Raw genomic sequence first — 8,418 nt, 5'->3', positions numbered from 1 at the left:
TATGTCTGTTGTTGAAATTAAAAGCTCCATCGTTGCCTGCACCGAAAATTGACGTCCCTGCCTTTGAAGCAATGTGGAAATTAAAAGTTCTATAATTATTTTCAGAACTTCTGGCTTTGTCTCTCACCTGTGGCACTTCTGCTCGCTCTTTTCTCAGTAAGGTTGCGGAAAAGTCCCATATAAAAACAGTCTAGAATGTGTTTTTCATATGATGTTTTAGCCTAAACGGTGAACTAATTAATCAGTGGGAACCAGCCAGTGACACTGAAATGTATGTAATATTTTTCGAAGCAAGATTTTAGTTAACTAAATACAGTGTCGAGCCAGCAGTCTAACATAGAAACTTGTGTACCGTAGTCAGACGCTTTATCCATCGTGCCGCTGGCCCTGCTGGAGAATGCGTGACGCACCATGTTTTAATTGTCAAATTGACTGAGCAAGCGATGCAAACTTGGTGTTTTCAATGTTTAAAAAGGCTTCTCATGTTTGTCATTTAAACTTGAAAAAAGCAGACTTGATTTGGCCTAACTAATATTTTATCAACCCCAATCAAAACAAGTTTGTTTGAATTATAATCTACATAATAAGTCACATTTCCAGTTGCTGAGGGATTCTTGGTCTGTGAAAGTGGCTCAAATTCAGGATCTGTAGTTAAACAAGTACCTGCCAAATGACAAGATATGAGTTCCCATACCAGGAGTTGAACCCAGGCCACCTGGGTGAAAACTAGGAAACCTAACCGCTAGACCATATGGGAAGCCACTATGGTACAAAAAACTTTACAGGCACATTGATAAAGGTCAATAAAACGCTAGTTTGCATTATGTCTATTGTTGAAATTAAAAGCTCCATCGTTGCCTGCACGGAAAATTGACGTCCCTGCCTTTGAAGCAATGTGGAAATTAAAAGTTCTATAATTATTTTCAGAACTTCTGGCTTTGTCTCTCACCTGTGGCACTTCTGCTCGCTCTTTTCTCAGTAAGGTTGCGGAAAAGTCCCATATAAAAACAGTCTAGAACGTGTTTTTCACATGACGTTTTAGCCTAAACGGTGAACTAATTAATCGGTGCGAACCAGCCAGTGACACTGAAATGTATGTAATATTTTTCAAAGCAAGATTTTGGTTAACTAAATACAGTGTTGAGCCAGCAGTCTAACATAGAAACTTGTGTACCGTAGTCAGACGCTTTATCCATCGTGCCGCTGGCCCTGCTGGAGAATGCGTGACGCACCATGTTTTAATTGTCAAATTGACTGAGCAAGCGATGCAAACTTGGTGTTTTCAATGTTTAAAAAGGCTTCTCATGTTTGTCATTTAAACTTGAAAAAAGCAGACTTGATTTGGCCTAACTAATATTTTATCAACCCCAATCAAAACAAGTTTGTTTGAATTATAATCTACATAATAAGTCACATTTCCAGTTGCTGAGGGATTCTTGGTCTGTGAAAGTGGCTCAAATTCAGGATCTGTAGTTAAACAAGTACCTGCCAAATGACAAGATATGAGTTCCCATACCAGGAGTTGAACCCGGGCCACCTGGGTGAAAACTAGGAAACCTAACCGCTAGACCATATGGGAAGCCACTATGGTACAAAAAACTTTACAGGCACATTGATAAAGGTCAATAAAACGCTAGTTTGCATTATGTCTATTGTTGAAATTAAAAGCTCCATCGTTGCCTGCACGGAAAATTGACGTCCCTGCCTTTGAAGCAATGTGGAAATTAAAAGTTCTATAATTATTTTCAGAACTTCTGGCTTTGTCTCTCACCTGTGGCACTTCTGCTCGCTCTTTTCTCAGTAAGGTTGCGGAAAAGTCCCATATAAAAACAGTCTAGAATGTGTTTTTCACAAGACGTTTTAGCCTAAACGGTGAACTAATTAATCAGTGCGAACCAGCCAGTGACACTGAAATGTATGTAATATTTTTCGAAGCAAGATTTTGGTTAACTAAATACAGTGTCGAGCCAGCAGTCTAATATAGAAACTTGTGTACCGTAGTCAGACGCTTTATCCATAATGCCGCTGGCCCTGCTGGAGAATGAGTGACGCACCATATTTTAATTGTCAAATTGACAGAGCAAGCGATGCAAACTTGGTGTTTTCAATGTTTAAAAAGGCTTCTCATGTTTGTCATTTAAACTTGAAAAAAGCACACTTGATTTGGCCTAACTAATATTTTATCAACCCCAATCAAAAAAGTTCGTTTGAATTATAATCTACATAATAAGTCACATTTCCAGTTGCTGAGGGATTCTTGTTCTGTGAAAGTGGCTCAAATTCAGATGTGGGATCTGTAGTTAAACAAGTACCTGCCAAATGACAAGATATGAGTTCCCATACCGGGAGTTGAACCCGGGCCACCTGGGTGAAAACCAGGAATCCTAACCGCTAGACCATATGGGAAGACACTACGGTACAAAAAACTTTACAGGCACATTGATAAAGGTCAATAAAACGCTGGTTCGCATTATGTCTGTTGTTGAAATTAAAAGCTCCATCGTTGCCTGCACCGAAAATTGACGTCCCTGCCTTTGAAGCAATGTGGAAATTAAAAGTTCTATAATTATTTTCAGAACTTCTGGCTTTGTCTCTCACCTGTGGCACTTCTGCTCGCTCTTTTCTCAGTAAGGTTGCGGAAAAGTCCCATATAAAAACAGTCTAGAATGTGTTTTTCACATGACGTTTTAGCCTAAACGGTGAACTAATTAATCAGTGCGAACCAGCCAGTGACACTGAAATGTATGTAATATTTTTCGAAGCAAGATTTTGGTTAACTAAATACAGTGTCGAGCCAGCAGTCTAACATAGAAACTTGTGTACCGTAGTCAGACGCTTTATCCATCGTGCCGCTGGCCCTGCTGGAGAATGAGTGACGCACCATATTTTAATTGTCAAATTGACAGAGCAAGCGATGCAAACTTGGTGTTTTCAATGTTTAAAAAGGCTTCTCATGTTTGTCATTTAAACTTGAAAAAAGCACACTTGATTTGGCCTAACTAATATTTTATCAACCCCAATCAAAAAAAGTTTGTTTGAATTATAATCTACATAATAAGTCACATTTCCAGTTGCTGAGGGATTCTTGTTCTGTGAAAGTGGCTCAAATTCAGATGTGGGATCTGTAGTTAAACAAGTACCTGCCAAATGACAAGATATGAGTTCCCATACCGGGAGTTGAACCCGGGCCACCTGGGTGAAAACCAGGAATCCTAACCGCTAGACCATATGGGAAGACACTACGGTACAAAAAACTTTACAGGCACATTGATAAAGGTCAATAAAACGCTGGTTCGCATTATGTCTGTTGTTGAAATTAAAAGCTCCATCGTTGCCTGCACGGAAAATTGACGTCCCTGCCTTTGAAGCAATGTGGAAATTAAAAGTTCTATAATTATTTTCAGAACTTCTGGCTTTGTCTCTCACCTGTGGCACTTCTGCTCGCTCTTTTCTCAGTAAGGTTGCGGAAAAGTCCCATATAAAAACAGTCTAGAATGTGTTTTTCACATGATGTTTTAGCCTAAACGGTGAACTAATTAATCAGTGGGAACCAGCCAGTGACACTGAAATGTATGTAATATTTTTCGAAGCAAGATTTTAGTTAACTAAATACAGTGTCGAGCCAGCAGTCTAACATAGAAACTTGTGTACCGTAGTCAGACGCTTTATCCATCGTGCCGCTGGCCCTGCTGGAGAATGCGTGACGCACCATATTTTAATTGTCAAATTGACTGAGCAAGCGATGCAAACTTGGTGTTTTCAATGTTTAAAAAGGCTTCTCATGTTTGTCATTTTAACTTGAAAAAAGCACACTTGATTTGGCCTAATTAATATTTTATCAACCCCAATCAAAAAAAGTTTGTTTGAATTATAATCTACATAATAAGTCACATTTCCAGTTGCTGAGGGATTCTTGTTCTGTGAAAGTGGCTCAAATTCAGATGTGGGATTTGTAGTTAAACAAGTACCTGCCAATTGAGAAGATATGAGTTCCCATACCGGGAGTTGATCCCAGGCCACCTGGGTGAAAACCAGGAATCCTAAACGCTAGACCATATGGGAAGACACTACGGTACAAAAAACTTTACGGGCACATTGATAAAGGTCAATAAAACGCTGGTTCGCATTATGTCTATTGTTGAAATTAAAAGCTCCATCGTTGCCTGCACCGAAAATTGACGTCCCTGCCTTTGAAGCAATGTGGAAATTAAAAGTTCTATAATTATTTTCAGAACTTCTGGCTTTGTCTCTCACCTGTGGCACTTCTGCTCGCTCTTTTCTCAGTAAGGTTGCGGAAAAGTCCCATATAAAAACAGTCTAGAATGTGTTTTTCACATGACGTTTTAGCCTAAACGGTGAACTAATTAATCAGTGCGAACCAGCCAGTGACACTGAAATGTATGTAATATTTTTCGAAGCAAGATTTTGGTTAACTAAATACAGTGTCGAGCCAGCAGTCTAACATAGAAACTTGTGTACCGTAGTCAGACGCTTTATCCATCGTGCCGCTGGCCCTGCTGGAGAATGAGTGACGCACCATATTTTAATTGTCAAATTGACAGAGCAAGCGATGCAAACTTGGTGTTTTCAATGTTTAAAAAGGCTTCTCATGTTTGTCATTTAAACTTGAAAAAAGCACACTTGATTTGGCCTAACTAATATTTTATCAACCCCAATCAAAAAAAGTTCGTTTGAATTATAATCTACATAATAAGTCACATTTCCAGTTGCTGAGGGATTCTTGTTCTGTGAAAGTGGCTCAAATTCAGATGTGGGATCTGTAGTTAAACAAGTACCTGCCAAATGACAAGATATGAGTTCCCATACCAGGAGTTGAACCCGGGCCACCTGGGTGAAAACCAGGAATCCTAACCGCTAGACCATATGGGAAGACACTACGGTACAAAAAACTTTACAGGCACATTGATAAAGGTCAATAAAACGCTGGTTCGCATTATGTCTGTTGTTGAAATTAAAAGCTCCATCGTTGCCTGCACCGAAAATTGACGTCCCTGCCTTTGAAGCAATGTGGAAATTAAAAGTTCTATAATTATTTTCAGAACTTCTGGCTTTGTCTCTCACCTGTGGCACTTCTGCTCGCTCTTTTCTCAGTAAGGTTGCGGAAAAGTCCCATATAAAAACAGTCTAGAATGTGTTTTTCACATGACGTTTTAGCCTAAACGGTGAACTAATTAATCAGTGCGAACCAGCCAGTGACACTGAAATGTATGTAATATTTTTCGAAGCAAGATTTTGGTTAACTAAATACAGTGTCGAGCCAGCAGTCTAACATAGAAACTTGTGTACCGTAGTCAGACGCTTTATCCATCGTGCCGCTGGCCCTGCTGGAGAATGAGTGACGCACCATATTTTAATTGTCAAATTGACAGAGCAAGCGATGCAAACTTGGTGTTTTCAATGTTTAAAAAGGCTTCTCATGTTTGTCATTTAAACTTGAAAAAAGCACACTTGATTTGGCCTAACTAATATTTTATCAACCCCAATCAAAAAAGTTTGTTTGAATTATAATCTACATAATAAGTCACATTTCCAGTTGCTGAGGGATTCTTGTTCTGTGAAAGTGGCTCAAATTCAGATGTGGGATCTGTAGTTAAACAAGTACCTGCCAAATGACAAGATATGAGTTCCCATACCGGGAGTTGAACCCGGGCCACCTGGGTGAAAACCAGGAATCCTAACCGCTAGACCATATGGGAAGACACTACGGTACAAAAAACTTTACAGGCACATTGATAAAGGTCAATAAAACGCTGGTTCGCATTATGTCTGTTGTTGAAATTAAAAGCTCCATCGTTGCCTGCACCGAAAATTGACGTCCCTGCCTTTGAAGCAATGTGGAAATTAAAAGTTCTATAATTATTTTCAGAACTTCTGGCTTTGTCTCTCACCTGTGGCACTTCTGCTCGCTCTTTTCTCAGTAAGGTTGCGGAAAAGTCCCATATAAAAACAGTCTAGAATGTGTTTTTCACATGACGTTTTAGCCTAAACGGTGAACTAATTAATCAGTGCGAACCAGCCAGTGACACTGAAATGTATGTAATATTTTTCGAAGCAAGATTTTGGTTAACTAAATACAGTGTCGAGCCAGCAGTCTAACATAGAAACTTGTGTACCGTAGTCAGACGCTTTATCCATCGTGCCGCTGGCCCTGCTGGAGAATGAGTGACGCACCATATTTTAATTGTCAAATTGACAGAGCAAGCGATGCAAACTTGGTGTTTTCAATGTTTAAAAAGGCTTCTCATGTTTGTCATTTAAACTTGAAAAAAGCACACTTGATTTGGCCTAACTAATATTTTATCAACCCCAATCAAAAAAAGTTTGTTTGAATTATAATCTACATAATAAGTCACATTTCCAGTTGCTGAGGGATTCTTGTTCTGTGAAAGTGGCTCAAATTCAGATGTGGGATCTGTAGTTAAACAAGTACCTGCCAAATGACAAGATATGAGTTCCCATACCGGGAGTTGAACCCGGGCCACCTGGGTGAAAACCAGGAATCCTAACCGCTAGACCATATGGGAAGACACTACGGTACAAAAAACTTTACAGGCACATTGATAAAGGTCAATAAAACGCTGGTTCGCATTATGTCTGTTGTTGAAATTAAAAGCTCCATCGTTGCCTGCACCGAAAATTGACGTCCCTGCCTTTGAAGCAATGTGGAAATTAAAAGTTCTATAATTATTTTCAGAACTTCTGGCTTTGTCTCTCACCTGTGGCACTTCTGCTCGCTCTTTTCTCAGTAAGGTTGCGGAAAAGTCCCATATAAAAACAGTCTAGAATGTGTTTTTCACATGACGTTTTAGCCTAAACGGTGAACTAATTAATCAGTGCGAACCAGCCAGTGACACTGAAATGTATGTAATATTTTTCGAAGCAAGATTTTGGTTAACTAAATACAGTGTCGAGCCAGCAGTCTAACATAGAAACTTGTGTACCGTAGTCAGACGCTTTATCCATCGTGCCGCTGGCCCTGCTGGAGAATGAGTGACGCACCATATTTTAATTGTCAAATTGACAGAGCAAGCGATGCAAACTTGGTGTTTTCAATGTTTAAAAAGGCTTCTCATGTTTGTCATTTAAACTTGAAAAAAGCACACTTGATTTGGCCTAACTAATATTTTATCAACCCCAATCAAAAAAAGTTCGTTTGAATTATAATCTACATAATAAGTCACATTTCCAGTTGCTGAGGGATTCTTGTTCTGTGAAAGTGGCTCAAATTCAGATGTGGGATCTGTAGTTAAACAAGTACCTGCCAAATGACAAGATATGAGTTCCCATACCGGGAGTTGAACCCGGGCCACCTGGGTGAAAACCAGGAATCCTAACCGCTAGACCATATGGGAAGACACTACGGTACAAAAAACTTTACAGGCACATTGATAAAGGTCAATAAAACGCTGGTTCGCATTATGTCTGTTGTTGAAATTAAAAAGCTCCATCGTTGCCTGCACCGAAAATTGACGTCCCTGCCTTTGAAGCAATGTGGAAATTAAAAGTTCAATAATTATTTTCAGAACTTCTGGCTTTGTCTCTCACCTGTGGCACTTCTGCTCGCTCTTTTCTCAGTAAGGTTGCGGAAAAGTCCCATATAAAAACAGTCTAGAATGTGTTTTTCACATGACGTTTTAGCCTAAACTGTGAACTAATTAATCAGTGCGAACCAGCCAGTGACACTGAAATGTATGTAATATTTTTCGAAAGCAAGATTTTGGTTAACTAAATACAGTGTCGAGCCAGCAGTCTAACATAGAAACTTGTGTACCGTAGTCAGACGCTTTATCCATCGTGCCGCTGGCACTGCTGGAGAATGAGTGACGCACCATATTTTAATTGTCAAATTGACAGAGCAAGCGATGCAAACTTGGTGTTTTGAATGTTTAAAAAGGCTTCTAATGTTTGTCATTTAAACTTGAAAAAAGCACACTTGATTTGGCCTAACTAATATTTTATCAACCCCAATCAAAAAAAGTTTGTTTGAATTATAATCTACATAATAAGTCACATTTCCAGTTGCTGAGGGATTCTTGTTCTGTGAAAGTGGCTCAAATTCAGATCTGGGATCTGTAGTTAAAACAAGTACCTGCCAAATGACAAGATATGAGTTCCCATACCGGGAGTTGAACCCGGGCCACCTGGGTGAAAACCAGGAATCCTAACCGCTAGACCATATGGGAAGACACTACAGTACAAAAAACTTTATGGGCACATTGATAAAGGTCAATAAAACGCTGGTTCGCATTATGTCTGTTGTTGAAATTAAAAGCTCCATCGTTGCCTGCACCGAAAATTGACGTCCCTGCCTTTGAAGCAATGTGGAAATTAAAAGTTCTATAATTATTTTCAGAACTTCTGGCTTTGTCTCTCACCTGTGGCACTTCTGCTCGCTCT

At 39.4% G+C, this 8,418-nt stretch overlaps 7 non-coding genes across 7 annotated transcripts; all 7 read right to left on the bottom strand.

Annotated features, from left to right (window-relative positions):
- Positions 1–2,334: 2,334 nt before the first annotated feature.
- Positions 2,335–2,406, bottom strand: trnae-uuc. The gene has a single exon. It is a non-coding gene; the product is annotated as a tRNA-Glu (tRNA).
- Positions 2,407–3,162: 756 nt separating this feature from the next.
- trnae-uuc lies at positions 3,163–3,234 on the bottom strand. The gene has a single exon. It is a non-coding gene; the product is annotated as a tRNA-Glu (tRNA).
- Positions 3,235–4,818: 1,584 nt separating this feature from the next.
- trnae-uuc lies at positions 4,819–4,890 on the bottom strand. Its single transcript has one exon. It is a non-coding gene; the product is annotated as a tRNA-Glu (tRNA).
- A 755-nt stretch (positions 4,891–5,645) lies between these two features.
- trnae-uuc lies at positions 5,646–5,717 on the bottom strand. The gene has a single exon. It is a non-coding gene; the product is annotated as a tRNA-Glu (tRNA).
- A 756-nt stretch (positions 5,718–6,473) lies between these two features.
- trnae-uuc lies at positions 6,474–6,545 on the bottom strand. Its single transcript has one exon. It is a non-coding gene; the product is annotated as a tRNA-Glu (tRNA).
- Positions 6,546–7,301: 756 nt separating this feature from the next.
- Positions 7,302–7,373, bottom strand: trnae-uuc. The gene has a single exon. It is a non-coding gene; the product is annotated as a tRNA-Glu (tRNA).
- A 759-nt stretch (positions 7,374–8,132) lies between these two features.
- trnae-uuc lies at positions 8,133–8,204 on the bottom strand. Its single transcript has one exon. It is a non-coding gene; the product is annotated as a tRNA-Glu (tRNA).
- Between the last annotated feature and the right edge of the window lie 214 nt (positions 8,205–8,418).

The sequence above is a fragment of the Coregonus clupeaformis genome, unplaced genomic scaffold, assembly GCF_020615455.1.
Source record: "Coregonus clupeaformis isolate EN_2021a unplaced genomic scaffold, ASM2061545v1 scaf2433, whole genome shotgun sequence".
Taxonomy (NCBI): Eukaryota; Metazoa; Chordata; class Actinopteri; order Salmoniformes; family Salmonidae; genus Coregonus; species Coregonus clupeaformis.
The sequence above is the reverse complement of the archived record's forward strand: the minus strand, read 5'-3'. Positions and strand labels throughout refer to the sequence as shown.